At 37.6% G+C, this 22,168-nt stretch overlaps 2 pseudogenes; both read left to right on the top strand.

Annotated features, from left to right (window-relative positions):
- Positions 1-7,170: 7,170 nt before the first annotated feature.
- Positions 7,171-9,059, top strand: LOC149265046 (villin-2-like; annotated as a pseudogene).
- A 5,119-nt stretch (positions 9,060-14,178) lies between these two features.
- Positions 14,179-14,851, top strand: LOC149265045 (villin-2 pseudogene; annotated as a pseudogene).
- Positions 14,852-22,168: the final 7,317 nt, after the last annotated feature.

Genomic DNA, 22,168 nt, shown 5'->3' with positions numbered 1-22,168 from the left:
GTATGAATTAAATTTTCATAACCATTAATATAATGACAAAATTTCTTAATGGCATGCAAAACAGCTAAGAACTCCTTTTCAGTTACAATGTAATTTAACTCCGCGGGAGCCATATTTTTTCTTGTATAATAGATAGCACAAGTTAAATATTTTTGTCCCAACACGGCTCCTAGAGATATATATGAATCATCAATAGAACTATGGAAAGGAAGAGCCCAATTAGGTCCTCTTAAAATTGGTTCTTCAATAATCTTTTGTTTCAATGTCTCAAGTTCTTTCTAAAAATCAAAATTCCAAACCAATTCACAATCTTTTGTAAGGAGTTTGAAAAGTGGAGAGGCTATTTTTGTGAATTTTTTTGTAATATCTAGTAAATCCAAGAAAATTTCTAACATTTCTTTGACAAATAGGAATTGAAATTTTATAAATTATTTCTACTTTCGATGTATCCGCTTTAACTCCATCACTCAAAATGTGGTGGCCTAAAACAATCCCTTCATTGAACATCATAAAACATTTATCATGGCTTAATGAAAGGCTTTCCTCTTTACATCTAGCAATAAATTTTTCCAAATTTTCAATAGCTTCTTCAAAATTATCATTGTATAAAGTCGCCCATCTATAATTCCACATAATCATGAATTAGATTAGAAAAGATACCTAAGACTTCTCTCTGAAATGTGGCAGGTGCATTACATAATTGAAAGGAAACAACCATATTGGCATATGTTCCCTTGGACATGTAAAAGTAGTTTTATCTTGATCTTCTAGTGCTATTTGGATTTCGGTATATCCACTAAAACCATCTAAAAATGAAAAATACTTGTTTTCTGCAAAAGTATCTAATACTTTATCTATAAAAGGTAGAAGAAAATTATATTTCAGAGTAGATTTGTTTAATTCCCTATAGTCAATGCACACTCTCCATTTTCCAATTTTCATAGGAACAATCACTAAAGGTGACACCCATTGACTATCTGATATTGGATAGATGAAAATCACATTAAGTAATTTTTGTAATTCCTCCCTAACAATTTATATCATATTATGATTCATCCTTCTTTGAGATTGCCTAACTGGTTTGAAATTTTCTTCAATATAAATATGATGCATACAAGTTTTAGTATCAATCCCTTTCATGTCAGTGTATTCCCATGGATAACTAGAAGAGTGATTTTGTAGCATCTGTATCAATTTTCTCTTTTGAAATTCTTCCAAATTATTGTTAATATTCAATGTTTTATCTCAAAAAAACTCTACTTGAGAATTGCCAAATTTTTCCATAGAATGTAAAGCCATTTGGTATGATGATAGATATTCAATAGTGCATTGTTCTTGAAAACTTGATCTTTCTCACGTTATGAATAAGAATCATTATTATTCGTTAAATTTATCAATTGATATTCTTCATTTAATTGTGAACGAGTATAAACTGGTTTCAAATCATTAAATTCTTCATTATCATCATCTACCAAAATATAACTTTATACTTCAATTATTGTTTTTGAAGGAGGATACAACATAGTTTTCTTAGTGGAACTTAGGCCATAGATTTGCATATCACCAAATATACAACTTATGAATGGATCACCAGTAGCTAGCCAAGGTCTACCAAGGATCAATGGATGGCCTCCTAAATTATTCTTGGGGTTAAAATCATGAAATCTACAGTATATTCCTGAGAATATAGAGAAACAAAAACATCTTCTAATACTCCATATGGTTTGATAGCATATCTATCTTCTAATTGCAATAATGTAGGAGTATATTGAAGATTCGGAAGCTTAAGTTGCTCCATTTTTTTACTCGTTATGTTAATGGATGCTCCTAGATCAATTAGAGTGTTTGGAATCTCAATACCATTGATATCAATTTTCATAATGGGACTACCAGGATCTATATTTTTTTAACAACGGGTTTTCTCGTCATGATATTAATGATTTTCCCTACCAACTGAATATTTTTAATATATTTTATTTTTCTTCCTTGTTTTCTAATGCATAGCTCCTTAATAGTTTTTACAAATATTTGTATTTCCTTTGTAGCTTGTAATAAAGGATTTTTAATGCAAATATTCCTAAGTTCATCTACCATATCATAATTTGGTAAAATAATTTGCCTTTCTATGCTTTATCAATTTTGAGCCTTTCAAGAAAAGGTGGATCTTGCAAAGAAACAGAAGGTTGTTCTACTAGAGGAACTTTAAGAGTTTTCTTTATTTTCTTATCATTTGATGGTATACGAACATCTTCCTTTAGAGGAATATTTTCTTGATTAAGATTTGCATCTTTCTCATGAAATTCATCCTCTTTAGATTTTTGGATGGCGGTTGTTGGTGACTTATTTTGAAACACCCTACTAGATCTAAGTTGAACATAATTTAGACCTAATGCGGTAATCATGCAAGCTTGAAATTTTTTCCTTAGACACTATAAATAGCTTGTTGATTTTTATTTCTTGTGTGTGGAAGTGGTTGGGGAGTAGTTGATTGGGTTTTTGAGGAAATGGTAATGAAAGTTGTTGATTTGGATTTTGAAATGAAGGTTGAGTTGGTTGAGGAAGATAATATTGTGGTGGAAAAGAAGGATGTGATTGCTATAAGTGAGGATATTGAGGGTATTTTACATAAGTATTTTTCCAACCTTGTGCCCAAGATAGATTTTGAGATTGTGGGGGCCAAGGTTTCCATGGCATCGGTGTAGTCCAATTGTTTTGTGGTTGTTCATATGATTGAGTGTTGAAAACTTGAGTCATATTTTATTGTTGATTTTTCCATGGTATTTTAGCAATAAAACAAAGAGATTCATCTTGGCTTGTTCCAGCTTCATCTTGAAAAACAACTCTAAGACCAGGTATTGAAGGGCATTCCTTTAAGTTATAATTTTTAGTACATATGAAACAAATTTCTATACTATCAAGGGGACATTATCTTAAGGCATGTTTCTTCATACACTTGGGACAAAAAATCGATAATGTAGCATTCTCGGCTTTTTTCTTATTTTATATCTTAAGGGTATCTAGTTGTTCACTAAGACTCCTTAGGATATATGTTTTGAAATTATTGAGAAAAATTCCTATTTCATCTCTACCTATTGTTCCATTTGCAAATTTATTAATTATGGTCATCATAGGATCTCTTGGTTTTTTCCCAGTTCTATCCTTACCCCTTGAGATATGTTTACACAAATCCCAGATTTCTCCAAATGAAAGTTGTGAAACCTCTCCCTTGCCCATTAAATTAATAATATCAATCCACTCATCTATGATGGATTTTAACAAAATATATTTGAGTGTTTCATCATCCAAATTATACATCTTAGTCCTTTTGATGTTGTAAGAAAATCTTTCAACTAGATCTTCAAGGTTTTTAACTTGTTTTTGCATCATCTTAAAGACTTCATCTTCAAGGTTATGGGGCATAAAATAATCCTTTTATTTTTATAAGAACACATTTTTCATTTCTTCACATGTTCTAATTGTATGTCTTCCTAATCCCATAAACCATTTAAGTGCTCCATCTTTAAGAGTTGTTGGGAATAATTACAATTTTTGAGGATCAAGTAAGTAGTCATAGGTTCTATAGAAAACATCAAACTCAAAAATAAATGTTTAATGGTCCTCGTGTCTTAAACCATGTAAATTAGTGAGGATGAAGGGTGATATGTTCTTCATTTTGGTTGTGGTATCTTCATCAAAGATGGGAAATCCATAAGAATTTGGTTCTCCCCTACCTCCTCTACCACCTCTACCGCCACCACCTCCTCTATTTCCTCCTCTGCCTCTTCCACCTCCAATCCTAAGTTCACCATTTTCATTATGTAGTTCTCATTCTCCTTCTCCTTCCCCTTCCATTGTAGATCCCTCAAATCTAAAATAGGGTTCCATGATAGGATTATCTAGCTCTTATTTTGGTTCCTCTACTAATGGTATGTTAAAATAAGTTTCTTCTTCTTCTTCTTCTTCACTAGGAACCTCTAGTTCTTGTCCTAGAATTTGTTCTCTTGTTGAAGAGAGGAATTTTTTTTATGAAACCAACTCATAAATATATAGATCAACGACTCAAAAAATATCCTCTTCGAGAGGGAAACCTCATTTACTTTACTTAAATGAGAAATTCTTGGATGATACAAATGACAATACCTCCTTTGCATATATAGGGATCTAAGGGGTCACAGTATAATAAGAGCCTACATAACAATAATAATGTAAGGGCATAAAAATAACAATAGTGGGCTTCTATGGGGTAAGAAAATAACAATATTGGGGCCACATGGGCACAAAAATAACAATAAGGGGGGTACAATAGTATTATAGGGACCTAACATGCCCCTCTCCTTTAAAAAAGTGTTGTCCTCAATGTTTGAGTAGTTCTAGATTCTTATGTATAAAATTCTCATCTTCCCATATGGAATCTTCAGTGAGGAAGTTCTTCCACTTAATGAGAGTCTCTGAAATTGATCGATTTCGTAGCTGACAGGTTATTTTTCTGTGACTACTTCAGGCTCAAATATGATTTTTCCTTCTTCGTGAAGTTCTCGTAACACTGTTTGAACTAGAATCTTGTCACCTATAACCTTCTTTAAGCATGAAACATTGAGAATTGGGTGTACTCAGGAAGATGCGGACAACTCCAATTTGTATGCCATAGTACCAATCTTTTGCAACACCTTGTAAGTACCATAGTACTTGGGTGATAATTTATTATCCTCCTTAGCTTGCGTGAGAGACATTTGTTTGTATGGTTGTAGCTGTAAAAATACCCAATCACCTACATGAAAAATTCTTTCACTGTGATGTTGATATTCCTCTTGTTTCATTCGATTCTTCACAAGAGTGAAGTTATCCTTTAAGAGTTGGAGAACTTGTTGTTGATGCATGATGTGATCTTCCACTGCTTGAACCTTAGAATTTTCTCTTAAAAATGATGGACGGATAAGGGATTATATCCATAAAGTGCCATATATGGGGTCATTTTTTCTGCAATATGGAAGGAAGTATTATACCACCATTCAAATAGAGGTAATCACTTGACCCATTGTGTTTGTTTGTCAAATACAAATAAAAGAAGATATCCTTCCAAACATTTGTTCATTGTCTCAGTTTTGCCATCAAATTGAGGATGATAAGATGAGCTATGAGCTAATTTAGTACCAAGACAAGGAAATTATATCGTCCAAAAATTTCCAATGAAAATGGGATCTATGTCACTTACTGTAATATTTATATTTCCATGAAGGTTTTGAATTGTTTCCATAAATGTAGGAGAAACTGTGCTAGCCTGAAAAGGATGAGTAATGCACAAAAGTGTGCATACTTAATAACTACCACCATGATGGCACTCTTTCCTTCAAAATTGGGTAAACCTGTGATAAAATCCATTGAAGCCTCTTCCCAATGCTGACTTGGAATGGCTAAAGGTTGTAGCAGACCCAGGAACTTAACTGTCTTAACTTTATTTTGTTGGAAAACCAAACATTCTACCACAGATTTCTAATATTAGATTTAAGGCCATCCCAAAAAAATCCTTCTTGACCCTGTTATCACTGAAAATGCTGTTGTCAAAAAAATTTTAGCCTAGCTTAAAGACAGGGTGTTTTTGCAGCGCCATAATTCTTTTAGCAGTTTCGCAGCGCTACCTGTTTAGCTGGTTTCGTAGCGTGCTACGAAATTGGGGATTGGTTCGAGTTTTCAGTGAAGGTCCAAATCCTAGCATGCCTATTATACAGAGTTTTGCTTCCCTCCAGGAATGCAGATGAGAGCAGTGACAGTGTTTTCAAGGAGGCACCTTATGATGATGCAGCTATTGTGGGATTGGCATCAAGTACATTAAGGGAGTTATCTCTTAATTCTGGTTCATGGGTGATTGTGAAGGATGTCCATACTAATGCGGGGAGACTTACAAGAGTCTTTGTTTTGAATCCTCCAGACAAAAAATCTATTGAATTCCACAAATCATAGAGAGTATTATGTTCTCAGCTAGCATGCTTGAAGCATATGGGCCTTCTGTCAGCGTACTGTTTGTCGGAATATTATGCTTTAGTCATTGATCCACAGCATCTATTTTCTAGAAGCGGAAAAAGAAACGGTCTGATCCTTCATCCCAGGAAAGAAATACATTGGGCCCATCTGAAGACTCAGGTTCTGAGGTTGTTAATGATGATGTTGTTTCCAAATCAAACATGGACGTTGAGGACACAAGTATAGCCAGGCATGAGCAAAACACCGGCGAGTGTTTATGTTCAACTTTCTCTACAGAAACTGCTCAGTTAACATCAGAAGAAGACAAAAAGAAAATGGGGATCGATGTCCTTTTCAAGTCCATGCAAACAACCTTGTTCATATAAAATAAGGAAGGAATCTGCCTGAATGGAGATACTTGCCTTCTCTAAAAGAGTAAACCAGTTGAAGGAAAAAACTTCAGGCATCAGTCATAAATTATACAATTCTGGTGGAAAGTGTTTCACTTGTCACTTTGCATTTAGAATCATGAAACCGATTATTGGCAGGTGGCAAATTCATGAAATAACATTTATGTTTTGGGCACAAGTGTTTGATGAAGTGCCAGAGAGAGATTTAGTGCATTGTCTTCGTGGCTTAGCTCCACAAGGGTTCTTTTTCATGCAAACGAGATGTTGAGGTTTGATAAACATTACCAACTGTTCATGCGTTAGTTCCTCCACCGACACTTGGTTGATATTTGTTTTGTCTTTGCCAGAAAAGGGTTTTAGAAATGAGAGCGTATTATTTGCATGCGGGGCATCACAAGTTTTGGATTCTGTTGCAGCTGCAGATCCATTTTTCTCCCAGAGAAAATGGGGATTGTGAAGTTCGCAATCGGCACATCTTGCAGAGCAATGTCGGAGTTTTGGGTGTCGATGGTGTAAAGAATGCCCTCATAACGTATTTCGTTTTTTAATGTCAAGCTGATGAGACTGCCAATATATGAATCTGCTGTCGTGCCGGTGGCAGAAACACCATTACCACTCCCACTACCGCTATTGCTGCTCGGCTTCCCCATTTCTTCTGCGTCATTGTCTGCACTGATGATATTATCGTTTGCTCTGCTTTGTTTTCAGATCTAACTTGGGCCTTATGCTTATATATCTTTCACACAAATTTGAAGTTTGCTCTAAATTCCTATTCAGTGACCCTTGAGATAACATTCATGACATGGCGCTCACTCTGTCAGTGGAATGGGTGCTCCTAAAGTTGACAAGGAGCTGGTGCGAGAAATAGAAATTTCACATTGAGGAAATGTTCAGATAACTGAAAATTATTATCTTTTTCATGGTGATGCACGGATCAAAGGTGGCCTTTCAAGGATTGAATATCAAGCAAGACTCAGTGCTACAGGTGCGGATGGTCTCCGTTTCAAAGAAGGTGGTCATGGATTGGCGATTTTGCTTAACAATTTACATTTTGCATTTGGGAGCGCGTTTGTCACGCTCAGAACAAAGCATTTGGGAGCGCATTTGTCACGCTCAGAACAAATGCTACCTCACACATCTCATGGTTAATTAAAATAGCATTGGTATTCTGTTGTTCTTTGCGCATTTGTCATTCTTGAGCGCATTTTGTTTTTGGGAGCCTAGGTAAATTGGGACCTGTTATGCGCATTTGGGAGTTATACCAGTGTTGAAAGTATATGAGTTGAAGAGGATCCTAAATGTATTATATGTCGATGTTTTCTACATCTTTCTGCTGTTGTGTGCAGCTGTCGACCAGGTGCTTTTGTCTGTCTATAACATGCAGAATGGCTTTGTGAATGCAATCCAGATCAGCAGTGTCTTCTGTATCGTTATACCATGGCAGAGCTAGAGGACTTGCTTTTGTGTGGAAGATGAAAATTTTCCTGAACGAGACAGAGCTTTGAAGGATAGGAGAGTTCGAAGCAGAAGGATATCTGCAAAGCAGTCTACATCTTCTCAAGGAAAACATCTAGTTAAGAAGGAGCCTGGTGGGCTCTCAGTGGCACTCCTCTTCAAAATCGTGCGGGAGAATTGTGTCCATTTGTTCGGTTCTTAGGGATCTGTCTTTACTCCTATTACTTCTGAAAGAAATGCGACTGCAAATCACTTGATTACAGTTTTAGAAAATGGAAAGCTAGAGATATGGCGGGTCAATAATAACATTAAGACTCCCATTTCAAAAAAGAAGGTTGGTAAGTTTTATGGTGGAGATTTCTATGTCATTTTGTATACTTATCATTCTGGGGACCGAAAAGAAGATTACTATCTCTGCTTCTGGCTAGGGCAGCAGAGCATAATGGATGACTGAATGACTGCTGCTCGGTTAGTGAACACGATGGCAAACTCTTTAAAAGGAAAACCTGTACAGGGTCATATTGTTCAAAGAAAGGAGCCTGCTGAATTTATTGGTCTCTTCCCAAACATGACAATTTTGAAGGGTGGATTGAGTACTAGCTATAAGAAGTCCGTTACTGATAAGGGTTTAAATGATGATACATATACCAGTGATTGCTTAGCACTAATTAGAGTGTCTGGTTCAGTGCCACATTTTAGTAAAGAAGTACAAGTTGACCCGGTGCTAGCATCTCTAAATTCTGCTGATTGCTTCTTGTTGCAATCTGGGTCATTATTTTTCATCGGGCACGGGAACTCCAGTTCATTGGAGCAACAACAACTAGCAACCAGATATGCAGACTTTCTGAGACTTGGCGTTAATTTAAAGCAAGCAAAAGAGAAGCCCAGGAAACCAGCAGGGATCCTCATCTATATGCTTGTACTTATGAAAAAGGAACATTGGAGGTCATTGAAGTCTTCAATTTCAGTCAAGATGACTTGTTAACAGAGGATATCATGATACTTGATACACACTCTGAGGTCTTTGTTTGGGTTGGCCAACATGTAGATATCAAACAAAAGTAGCAAGCTTTTGAGATTGACCAGAAGTACATGGAACAGGCAACACTGTTAGAAGGTTTATTGTCAGATATACCGCTTTACAAAGTTACAGAGGGGAATGAGCCTTCTTTCTTTACAAAGTTTTTTGCATGGGATTCAGCCAAAGCTGCTATTCAGGGAAACTCATTTAGTTGATAAGGATTTTGGGTTGAAGTTATGTTTTTTAAATCACACAGCAGTTTCGTAGCGCGCTACGAAACTGCTGTAGGTGATGTTTTCAATGCAGAATAAACAGTTTGATCGGGAATGTTAGAAGAGAGACACCTGTACATCAATACAACCTACAGGTCATCTGGAGACATGGTATTTGGTAGCAGCGTTCAATACTTTAAGTTATTAAAGATTTGGGAACATGCTGCTACATTTTCGGAGAATGTTGGGAGACAGAGACCGTTAAAATAGGAGCACATCTTTTGGTCAATTAATGAGCCATCAGCGCTTTCAAGCATCCAAAGTCAGCATTCATTGCATCTGTAGCTCAGCCATCTCAACCCAAGCAGCAAAAGGACATGTGTCAAGAGCCAGAAAAGCATCATGCTACGAGGAGCAAAGATTTTGGATTTTGATTAAATGAAAACCATTTGTAATTTCAGTTTAGCCATTATGTAATTAATAAATTAGTTATGCACTAGATAAGGATAGTCAATAGCCACCTTCGAGGCTCCCCTCATGCTGGAGGAGGAAGCTCGAGGTGGTTAAGTTTGTTTGCCTATATATGGATCAATGTTGGATGTAGAAAGGGTTGGACATTTTATACAAAAACGGAGTTATTTGGGCCAATGTAAGACCTGTTACAGTAATAGTAAAACAATGGTTATTTCTTCTCAAGATTCTCAATGGATTATTTTGTTCAAATATGATGGTAGTGTTTTATATTATATGTTCTTTTACAGCCTTGTTATAGCACAATCACTCAGAATTCATATCTTATGCTCTGACTTCCTGTGTGTTTGGCAAGCTGTGGTTTTTGTGAAGTATGTTTGAACATTTAATGCAAAGAGCCTTGACTTCCATGAAATGACTATGTTTTTTGTTTACTTAGTGTGTGAGACTCCATAGCCCAATGAGGACCAATTTGATATGTATCCAACCAGCTTTTGTTTTCATGAATGAGTGAAGAGTTAGCCATCTGTTGTAGTGAAGGATTTTTATCAAAAGTCTGTGAGAGAGCCCTCTCTGACCAAAGAGGCTAATCTTTGGTCTAAAGTCTGGTTGAAAGAGTTACATGAAATCTTGCTTGGTTGCAGCCCTTAGTAGTGATTTTGTGATAACATTTTGGTGCGTCTGCCGGGAGCCTGATGATTACTTATTCCCGAAATTTGAAGATTGAATTTCTGAAGGTAGCAGGAGTTCAAGAAGTTTTTCGAGGCTGCAAATCTACCTTGGCGACTCCATTGTTGAAGAATTCAAGGTTTATACATTCATGGTGATTCCACTGGAGTTATGAAGGACCCAGAGGCTGCCATTCTTTGTTCAAGGTATGCATGCATAGATTTCTCAGGAATTCATGGTTTCCCAAATCATTTTCCCAAGGATGCATATTTTCTAAAGAATGGTCCAAAATTTAACGGTGAAGATTTGAGTTTAACCTTGAAGCATATATCAGATTTTTGTGAATTTGCACAGCTTCTTAGAGTTAAACATGAGGATGTTTGCATTATGTTATTCTATGATTCACTTAAAGGGAAATGCAAACAGTGGGTTGAAAGCTTTCCTGACAAATCCATTAAGTCATTTCAAGACTTATGGCTTATGTTTTTGGAGGAATGGACAGATAGGACAGAGATGGTGGCAGACTCTCCCTCAGTTGAAGGTTTCAAACAATGGAATGATGATCATTGTAAAGAAGAAACAAATGAATCTTTTTCTTTGTCCTTATCCTCATATCTGAAATCCTTTGACTGCAAGTCAGAAGATAAGATGAAATTTATTGATGAATTTGCCAAAGACATTGAGAAAGAAATTGAAGGTGTAGAAGGACAAATTCAGGCATACAGTTTTCATGATCATGATCATTATTCTCAGAAATTTTTTATGACAGAACGCAAGGAGATTATGCTGGTTCCTTTCTCTTTCACGATTGAGGAACTGAACACTGTGGTTGAAGATCAGTTTGCACAGCTGGAAAGTTTCAAGGAAAGACAAGCTGATCATGTGTTCTGGGATCCTATAGCTGATTACATTGAAGAGTTTTACTCTCCAGTGTTTCAGTTTTCCTATGAAGATCAGAGACAATTTCAATGGCAGCGGTCATTACATTATCACATTGTCTCTGAAATCCGATACGGTCAGAGACAATTTCAGTGGCAGCGGTCATCACACTATCACATTGGCTCTGAACTCCGGGACAGTCAAAGAAATCAAATATCAGATGAGACAAATGATTGGCTGCATTGGAAGTTTCATATTGATTGAGCTGAGGGAAGTTTGAATTGTTAGGGTAGGTAGGTAGGTAAATGCAAATAAGCTCAAGGTTAACTGAGCATTTTTCTTTTTCAGTAGATGTAGCTTTCTTTCTCCTACAGTCATGCTTGTCAAGCAAATTTTAGTTTGTCAAAATGGATAAGGCACTGGAGCTGCATGTTCTTAGTGTACCTCAAGGGCACACTATCCCAAGTGGAGCCACTGTTATCACTGAAAATGCTGTTATCAAAAAAAATTTAGCCTAGCTTAAAGACAGGGTGTTTTCGCAGCGCCAGAATTCTTTTAGCAGTTTCGCAGCGCTACCTGTTTAGCTGGTTTCGTAGCGTGCTATGAAATTGGGGATTGGTTCGAGGTTTCAGTGAAGGTCCAAATCCTAGCATGCCTATTATACAGAGTTTTGCTTCCCTCCAGGAATGCAGATGAGAGCAGTGACAGTGTTTTCAAGAAGGCACCTTATGATGATGCAGCTATTGTGGGATTGGCATCAAGTACATTAAGGGAGTTATCTCTTAATTCTGGTTCATGGGTGATTGTGAAGGATGTCCATACTAATGTGGGGAGACTTACAAGAGTCTTTGTTTTGAATCCTCCAGACAAAAAATCTATTGAATTCCACAAATCATAGAGAGTATTATGTTCTCAGCTGGCATGCTTGAAGCATATGGGCCTTCTGTCAGCGTATTGTTTGTCTGAAGATTATGCTTTAGTCATTGATCCACAGCATCTATTTTCTAGAAGCGGAAAAAGCAACGGTCTGATCCTTCATCCCAGGAAAGAAATACATTGGGCCCATCTGAAGACTCAGGTTCTGAAGTTGTTAATGATGATGTTGTTTCCAAATCAAACACGGACGTTGAGGACACAAGTATAGCCAGGCATGAGCAAAACACCGGCGAGTGTTTATGTTCAACTTTCTCTACAGAAACTGCTCAGTTAACATCAGAAGAATACAAAAAGAAAATGGGGATCGATGTCCTTTTCAAGTCCATGCAAACAACCTTGTTCATATAAAATAAGGAAGGAATCTACCTGAATGGAGATACTTGCCTTCTCTAAAAGAGTAAACCAGTTGAAGGAAAAAACTTCAGGCAGCAGTCATAAATTATACAATTCTGGTGGGAAGTGTTTCACTTGTCACTTTGCATTTAGAATCATGAAACCGATTATTGGCAGGTGGCAAATTCATGAAATAACATTTATGTTTTGGGCGCAAGTGTTTGACGAAGTGCCAGAGAGAGATTTAGTGCATTGTCTTCGTGGTTTAGCTCCACAAGGGTTCTTTTTCATGCAAACGAGATGTTGAGGTTTGATAAACATTACCAACTGTTCATGCGTTAGTTCCTCCACCGACACTTGGTTGATATTTGTTTTGTCTTTGCCAGAAAAGGGGTTTTAGAAATGAGAGCGTATTATTTGCATGCGGGGCATCACAAGTTTGGGATTCTGTTGCAGCTGCAGATCCATTTTTCTCCCAGAGAAAACATGGGGATTGTGAAGTTCGCAATCGGCACATCTTGCAGAGCAATGTCGGAGTTTTGGGTGTCGATGGTGTAAAGAATGCCCTCATAACGTATTTCGTTTTTTAATGTCAAGCTGATGAGACTGCCAATATATGAATCTGCTGTCGTGCCGGTGGCAGAAACACCATTACCACTCCCACTACCGCTATTGCTGCTCGGCTTCCCCATTTCTTCTGCGCCATTGTCTGCACTGATGATATTATCGTTTGCTCTGCTTTGTTTTCAGATCTAACTTGGGCCTTATGCTTATATATCTTTCACACAAATTTGAAGTTTGCTCTAAATTCCTATTCAGTGACCCTTGAGATAACATTCATGACATGGCGCTCACTCTGTCAGTGGAATGGGTGCTCCTAAAATTGACAAGGAGCTGGTGCGAGAAATAGAAATTTCACATTGAGGAAATGTTCAGATAACTGAAAATTATTATCTTTTTCATGGTGATGCACGGATCAAAGGTGGACTTTCAAGGATTGAATATCAAGCAAGACTCAATGCTACAGGTGCGGATGGTCTCCGTTTCAAAGAAGGTGGTCATGGATTGGCGATTTTGCTTAACAATTTACATTTTGCATTTGGGAGCGCGTTTGTCACACTCAGAACAAAGCATTTGGGAGCGCGTTTGTCACGCTCAGAAAAAATGCTACCTCACACATCTCATGATTAATTAAAATAACATTGGTATTCTGTTGTTCTTTGTGCATTTGTCATTCTTGAGCGCATTTTGTTTTTGGGAGCCTAGGTAAATTGGGACCTGTTATGCGCATTTGGGAGTTATACCAGTGTTGAAAGTATATGAGTTGAAGAGGATCCTAAATGTATTATATGTCGATGTTTTCTACATCTTTCTGCTGTTGTGTGCAGCTGTTGACCAGGTGCTTTTGTCTGTCTATAACATGCAGAATGGCTTTGTGAATGCAATCCAGATCAGCAGTGTCTTCTGTATTGTTATACCATGGCAGAGCTAGAGGACTTGCTTTGTGTGGAAGATGAAAATTTTGCTGAACGAGACAGAGCTTTGAAGGATAGGAGAGTTCGAAGCAGAAGGATATCTGCAAAGTAGTCTACATATTCTCAAGGAAAACATTTAGTTAAGAAGGAGCCTGGTGGGCTCTCAGTGGCACTCCTCTTCAAAATCGTGCGGGAGAATTGTGTCCATTTGTTCGGTTCTTAGGGATCTGTCTTTACTCCTATTACTTCTGAAAGAAATGCGACTGCAAATCACTTTATTACAGTTTTAGAAAATGGAAAGCTAGAGATATGGCGGGTCAATAATAACATTAAGACTCCCATTTCAAAAAAGAAGGTTGGTAAGTTTTATGGTGGAGATTGCTATGTCATTTTGTATACTTATCATTCTGGGGACCGAAAAGAAGATTACTATCTCTGCTTCTGGCTAGGGCAGCAGAGCATAATGGATGACTGAATGACTGCTGCTCGGTTAGTGAACACGATGGCAAACTCTTTAAAAGGAAAACCTGTACAGGGTCATATTGTTCAAAGAAAAGAGCCTGCTGAATTTATTGGTCTCTTCCCAAACATGACAATTTTGAAGGGTGGATTGAGTACTGGCTATAAGAAGTCCGTTACTGATAAGGGTTTAAATGATGATACATATACCAGTGATTGCTTAGCACTAATTAGAGTGTCTGGTTCAGTGCCACATTTTAGTAAAGCAGTACAAGTTGACCCGGTGCCAGCATCTCTAAATTCTGCTGATTGCTTCTTGTTGCAATCTGGGTCATTATTTTTCATCGGGCACGGGAACTCCAGTTCATTGGAGCAACAACAACTAGCAACCAGATATGCAGACTTTCTGAGACTTGGCGTTAATTTAAAGCAAGCAAAAGAGAAGCCCAGGAAACCAGCAGGGATCCTCATCTATATGCTTGTACTTATGAAAAAGGAACATTGGAGGTCATTGAAGTCTTCAATTTCAGTCAAGATGACTTGTTAACAGAGGATATCATGATACTTGATACACACTCTGAGGTCTTTGTTTGGGTTGGCCAACATGTAGATATCAAACAAAAGTAGCAAGCTTTTGAGATTGACCAGAAGTACATGGAACAGGCAGCACTGTTAGAAGGTTTATTGTCAGATATACCGCTTTACAAAGTTACAGAGGGGAATGAGCCTTCTTTCTTTACAAAGTTTTTTGCATGGGATTCAGCCAAAGCTACTATTCAGGGAAACTCATTTAGTTGATAAGGATTTTGGGTTGAAGTTATGTTTTTTAAATCACACAGCAGTTTCGTAGCGCGCTACGAAACTGCTGTAGGTGATGTTTTCAATGCAGAATAAACAGTTTGACCGGGAATGTTAGAAGAGAGACACCTGTACATCAATACAACCTACAGGTCATCTGGAGACATGGTATTTGGTAGCAGCGTTCAATACTTTAAGTTATTAAAGATTTGGGAACATGCTGCTACATTTTCGGAGAATGTTGGGAGATAGAGACCGTTAAAATAGGAGCACATCTTTTGGTCAATTAATGAGCCATCAGCGCTTTCAAGCATCCAAAGTCAGCATTCATTGCATCTGTAGCTCAGCCATCTCAACCCAAGCAGCAAAAGGACATGTGTCAAGAGCCAGAAAAGCATCATGCTACGAGGAGCAAAGATTTTGGATTTTGATTAAATGAAAACCATTTGTAATTTCAGTTTAGCCATTATGTAATTAATAAATTAGTTATGCACTAGATAAGGATAGTCAATAGCCACCTTCGAGGCTCCCCTCATGCTGGAGGAGGAAGCTCGAGGTGGTTAAGTTTGTTTGCCTATATATGGATCAATGTTGGATGTAGAAAGGGTTGGACATTTTATACAAAAACGGAGTTATTTGGGCCAATGTAAGACCTGTTACAGTAATAGTAAAACAGTGGTTATTTCTTCTCAAGATTCTCAATGGATTATTTTGTTCAAATATGATGGTGGTGTTTTATCTTATATGTTCTTTTACAGCCTTGTTATAGCACAATCACTCAGAATTCATATCTTATGCTCTGACTTCCTGTGTGTTTGGCAAGCTGTGGTTTTTGTGAAGTATGTTTGAAAATTTAATGCAAAGAGCCTTGACTTCCATGAAATGACTATGTTTTTTGTTTACTTAGTGTGTGAGACTCCATAGCCCAATGAGGACCAATTTGATATGTATCCAACCAGCTTTTGTTTTCATGAATGAGTGAAGAGTTAGCCATCAGTTGTAGTGAAGGATTTTTATCAAAAGTCTGTGAGAGAGCCCTCTCTGACCAAAGAGGCTAATCTTTGGTCTGAAGTCTGGTTGAAAGAGTTACATGAAATCTTGCTTGGTTGCGGCCCTTAGTAGTGATTTTGTGATAACAGACCCTATCATAACTTTTTTAAAATCCTGAGTGCCCTCCTAAGGGAGAGGTGTGCAATTCCAAAAGAATAATTTGATTGAGTTGGGAATTTTTAGAAAGATATAAGCGATCTTTGTACCATAATGAACCATTTTTCCAGCTAAATGTATTAGATGTAGTTGGATCTTGCTGCAACTTTTGAATGAGTGACCACACCTCTTCATCATTCTTCCATTCGTCCCTTGACTTGGTTATCCACTCAGGTTGGATAATAGAAATGGAATAAACCAATGCTTCCACATCCTCATCCTTTCTTGAGAGTGCATCTGCAACAACATTTTGCTTCCCTTTCTTGTAGGTGATTTCAAAGTCATAACCCAAAATCTTTGTCACCCATTTTTGCTTCTCTTCTGAAGGTAAATATTTTTTCCAAAAAGTATTTAAGACTATCATGATCTATGTTCACCTTGAAGTGTCTTTCCATTAAGTAACGTCACCATTGCTTTAGTGCATGTAGTATTGCCAACATTTCTTTATCATAAATAGGTTTGTGTAAATACTTTCCTTTGATTAGATGACTTTATAAAGCAATGGATCTTCCTTATTGCATTAAACAACACCAATTCCATTTCCTGAAGCATTAAATTCCACAATAATTTTTTTTATGAAGTCTGGCATAGCTAAGACTGGTGCTTGGCACTGTTAGCTCTGCTACATGCTGCTGATTTTCCAGGAGAAGGAATAAGTTTGGTCCTTGGTTGCTGGCTCAAAGATGGTTTACAATGGTTATCATTGTCTCTCCCTTTTTTCCCCACTACCTCCATTTCCTCCTTTCCTTTAAATTCCCCATATTCCCCTTTAAACCCCATTATCCTTGTTTTTGTTTCAAAACTCCTTTAAAACCTTTTTCACGGCTTCCGGGTGTTATTTGTTTATAGCCCTTTATAAACCCTGATAACGCTTTAGAAAAATTGATAACCTTTCAAGACCCCACCTAAACCCTTTTTCGGGCTCTTAGGCTTTTTTTTGTTTAAAACCTATAAAACCCAATAACCTGTTTATACCGTGTATAAACCCATTCTGTGTTATCCCCCGAGCGCTTAAGTCTTAACATTTATAACCCACACACCCATATTCATAAACCTGCAGCTTTACCTGTCACATCAACCCCGAAATATGTGCATTCACCCTCAGTCATCTGATCATATTCCACCTTGCGATCTAACGGTGTTCGCAAGCCCCGCTCATGTAAATCGCATGACTGATAACCCGCGGGGAAGTGGTTTCCTGCTAGCCACATGTCATTATTTAACTGGAACGGGCTCATGTGTACGTAAACCACCATTCCTAAAGAGTGGTGCAGGGAAACTGCTTACCACCCTTCCGGTACGATCCCCCGCTCATTAACTTGTGCGCACCTTCCACTTGCGATCACCGTCGGATCTACCACGTCCAGATCTGACGGCCCTGGTTGCTCCATTCACATTTGCTCCTGATAGCCCCCTAGATCTGAACTTCGTCGTCTGATTTGTCAGATCTGACAGCCTATAATCAATCGCGCTCCTGTTTTCTCCCAACGCAACCTGCCAACAGATCTCGGTCGTCCATTTGATCCATCTAACGGCCATCATTCTTTCTCAGCTCCTCGTCCATTTTCAATGTATTTTTTAGTGTTTTCGGCATGTTTTGTGCACGCGAAGAAGGAAGAGATGATCCAGCAACATGCACATGAATTCCTCAGCTACCACATTTAAAGAATAGCATGGTCAAGGACGAGAAGGATGATCATTTTCAGCTCAATGACTGCAGCAGTTATTGAATTGCATTCAAATGACTGCAGCAGTTATTGAATTGCATTCAAATCATACTTCACCTATTCAGGAAGGACATCAAAGTACCAGTAAATGTCATTTTGTCCATTAAAATAATAAAACTGTATCAGAAGCCCATATATAATTGTAAATGCGGTTGGTGGTCATTTATGACCCCTCCACGCATGGGTCTGTAGAGACTTTTTGTGAACAAAGTCTATATATACCCAAAATAAAAATGTAATCAGGTTGATAAATGTTATTCTGATTGTGAAGTTCAAGTTCTGGAGACTACAACTATTGTGACACCTGCAGCTTCTGGTCTTCATTTCCAGCTAATACAAGCTTCTTTTGCTGTTGTTTTCTCACTTTCTACTTCTTCTTCTTTGTTCCAGGTTGTGCTTGTATGCATTTTTCATTTTCTTTTGATGCTTGGAAGTAGAGGGGTTGTCATCCCACCTCTCTGCTAGAATCTAGTTAGCATTACCAAATATGTATGCAGGTTTCTATAGTTATAATACCAAGGAGTTGTCATCCTGTCTGTGCATTAGGAAATAGAATTTACAGACCTTTTAATTGGTTGCAGCTGGTCATCACAGGGTCCTGTGCATCTGTTGGTGTGATCAGTGTTCTCCATCTTCACATTTTCCCTAAACTGTGAGTAATTGGTGGTCTAAAGCCTTGTAGTCTGGGGGTGTTCACCTATGTCTGGGGTTAAGCATAGTAGGAGTGGTTATCTGGCTTAAACATGCAGCATTTCTTTCATTCATCCACCATTTATCCAACTTTTTTTTGAGTTTGTAATGTTCTTGAGCATCTCTGATATACAACCTAGGAGAGTTTCTTGGGGTGATAACATTAATTGGCGTTGTTGCCGAGGAGAGAAGAATTGAAGCTCAGCTTCCTTGGGAAAACGACACAGCTTCAAGCTTTGATGATAGACAAGGTTTGAACACAGTTTCTGGTTGTAATCATCTATTTGGCGACTCCATTGGAGGAAGACCATCCTTTGGTGACTCCACATTGAAGTTCTGGCTCAGTTTGTGAGACATACTCAAAGAAATCATCAAAAATCACCTACTGAATCAGTTCCTAAACCTGAGAGGACTGTCAAAGCAAAGAAATCATCACAAAAAGAGCATCAGGATCAGGTAAGCCTAAGAAAGCTCATTCATCTCTGAAAGGCAAAGTCATAACTGAAGATGTACAGTTTGAAGATTTAGAAATCAGCACTGTTAATAAGGAAATTCATTCAAAGATTAATTCAGCCCCTTGTTCAGTTAGTTCCCCTCTGAATCTCAGTCCAAAGAAAACTTCCCATATAGTCCATAACATCCCTTTATCTCTTCCATCCATCACATTACTTCCTGCTATTCAATCTTCTACTATTCTTCCACATATTCCAATGATGACAAGACAGCAAGCACCCAAGGTTAAGAGCATACAGAGATGAGGAATGGAGAATCAGAGATCTTTTGATTATTTCTGCATTTCATACATTCCTAGAGGTCAAAATCAGCTTGCTGATTCCCTTGCTGCGTCTGCTAATCTATTTATACCTCCCATGCCTCCCAAACTAGTGTATGAATTCCAAGTGAATTATAGACCATCCTTGCCTGATAATGTCTAGCATTGGAAGGTTTTTGATGATGATGATGATGAGATAAATAGATTCCTTCAATTCATTTAATGAATTTTCCGAAATGAAAATTGACCAAGAGAATGAAGCCTTGGAAGAAAGCTCCCAATCCCAGTTTAGAAATAAAATTGGTAAAGACAGCATTGTTCAGCTTCCCAGCAACCATATTCCTAAGTGTCTAATTCCTCTTGAAAGATTGTTTGACCAAAATGATGTGCCTTAAAAAGCTACCCAAAAAGAAGACCAATCTACAGTCTATAAGCATGATATAGGAAGTCTAGGTCAGCCTAGATATGTAAATCTATCCACTCATTTGTCTGCTAATCAAAGTGCTAAATACTGCAATTTAATGAGGCAATTTGTTGATGTGTTTACATGGGAGTATGGTGATTTGAAAACATATGACACGAACATAATTCAGCATAAAATCCCTTTGGAGAAAGACATTGTTCCTTTCAAACAGAAGCTGAGACCAATAAATCTGATGCTTCTTCCATTGATTGAAAAGGAAATTAAAAAATTGTTGGCTACCAAGATCATAGTTCCTCTTAGATATTCCAAATGGGTAGCAAATATAGTAGTGGTGAGGAAGAAGAGTGGAGAAATCAGACTATGTGTTGATTTCAGAAATTTAAACAAATTCTCAAAGAAAGACAACTATCCTCTACCTAACATGGAGCATTTGCTGCAAAAGGTCTCAGGAGCCAAAGTAATGTCTTTCTTGGATGGTTTTTTAGGCTTCAATCAGATTGTTGTGCACCCAGATGACCAAGAAAAGACTGCATTCACCACTCCTTGGGGTACCTTTATGTATGCCAAAATACCTTTTGGATTGATGAATGTTGGAGCAACCTTTCAGAGAGCTAGGGATATAGCATTTGTGGGAGAGAAGGACAAATTTGTCCTTATCTACCTTGATGATATAACAGTATACTCCAGCAGCCATCAAAATCATTTACAGCATTTGAAAAAAATATTCTTGAAGTGCAGGAGGTTTGAAATCTCAGTCAATCCCAAAAAATCTCAATTTGCTTTAAATGAAGGCAAGTTGTTAGGACCTATTTTGTCTACTGTAGGTGTTCAGATTGATCCAGAAAGAGTCAAAGAAATACAGACTTTGTATGTACCTAGATCAAAGAAAGATATTCAGTCCTTTTTGGGAAAAATTAATTTTATAACGAGGTTTATCCCAAATTTTGCAAAATTAGTGAAGCACGTGACCTCCATGTTGAAGAAAGGAGCAGAGGTTAAGTGGACTGATGCAGCAAGACAATCTTTTGAGTCCATTAAGAAATCCATCATGGAAGCTCCCACACTAAGCAGCCCATATTATAGTAAGGAGTTCCATAGTTTCTCATTTGCCTCTGAAGACACCATTGCAGCTATTTTATTGTAGCAAGATGAAGAAGGTTCAGAACATCTAGTAGCATTTTTCAACAAGAATTTGAGGGATGTTGAACTGAGGTATGATATTATTCAAAAACAAGCATATGCCCTTATCAAATCCTTGAAAGCTTTCAGAGTTTATATTTTGCATTCAAAGATAATTGCATATGTACCCTCTGCTGCAATAAAAGATGTCTTAACACAACCTGATGCTGATGGAAGAAGGGAAAAATGGATTGCAAAATTGATTGAATTTAATATAGAGCTGAAGCCCACCAAGCTGGTTAGAGGTCAGGGTCTTGCCAAGTTATTGGTTGAAGAAAATTGCAGGTTTTTAGATATTGATTTCCTATGCACAATGGCAGAAAATGGGTAGGCAGAAAAGGAAGAAACAGTTGAACCACAGAGGAAGCAGTTAGTGGCTGAGAATCTGGCTTCTTGTAATTGGTATGCTGAAATAATAAATTTTTTGTTGAAGCTAGAAATCCCTTCAGGCTTAAGCACAAGTCAAGCCAAAACTTTAAAACTAAGAGCAGCAAAATTTTACGTTATGGAAAATCTGCTCTACTGGAGGGATCCATCTGGAATATTTTTGAGGTGCTGGACAAAGAACAGTCAAAAGAAGTTATGCAGTAGTTTCATAATAGCATGTGTGGAGGGCACCATTATTGGAAGACTACAGCCCATAAAATTTTCAGAGTTGGGTACTATTGGCCCACTTTATTTTCTGATGTATTTGTTTTTGTTAAATCTTGTGACAGGTGCCAAATATTTGAAGGAAAACAACAGTTGAAGTCCCTGCCCTTAAAACCAATAATTGCAAAAGGACCCTTTCAGCAATGGGGTTTGGATTTCATTGGAGAAATCAATCCACATTCCAGTGGCCAGCATATATGGATATTAGTAGCCACTAATTATTTTACCAAGTGGATTGAAGCAATCCTAACCAGGAAAGCTAATCATAATGTGGTCATGAAGTTTTTAATTGAAAATATCTTCAGCAGATTTGGTTGTCCACATAAACTAATCACAGATAATGCAATAGCTTTCAGGAAAAAAGAACTGACGGAAATGTGTGATTCAATGGGTATCAAACTTGTTCATTCCACCTCATACTATCCACAGGGAAATGGTCTAGC

This window comes from Pinus tabuliformis, chromosome 6, assembly GCF_031772625.1.
Source record: "Pinus tabuliformis cultivar Carrire ecotype Pingquan chromosome 6, CPIR1, whole genome shotgun sequence".
Taxonomy (NCBI): Eukaryota; Viridiplantae; Streptophyta; class Pinopsida; order Pinales; family Pinaceae; genus Pinus; species Pinus tabuliformis.
The sequence above is the reverse complement of the archived record's forward strand: the minus strand, read 5'-3'. Positions and strand labels throughout refer to the sequence as shown.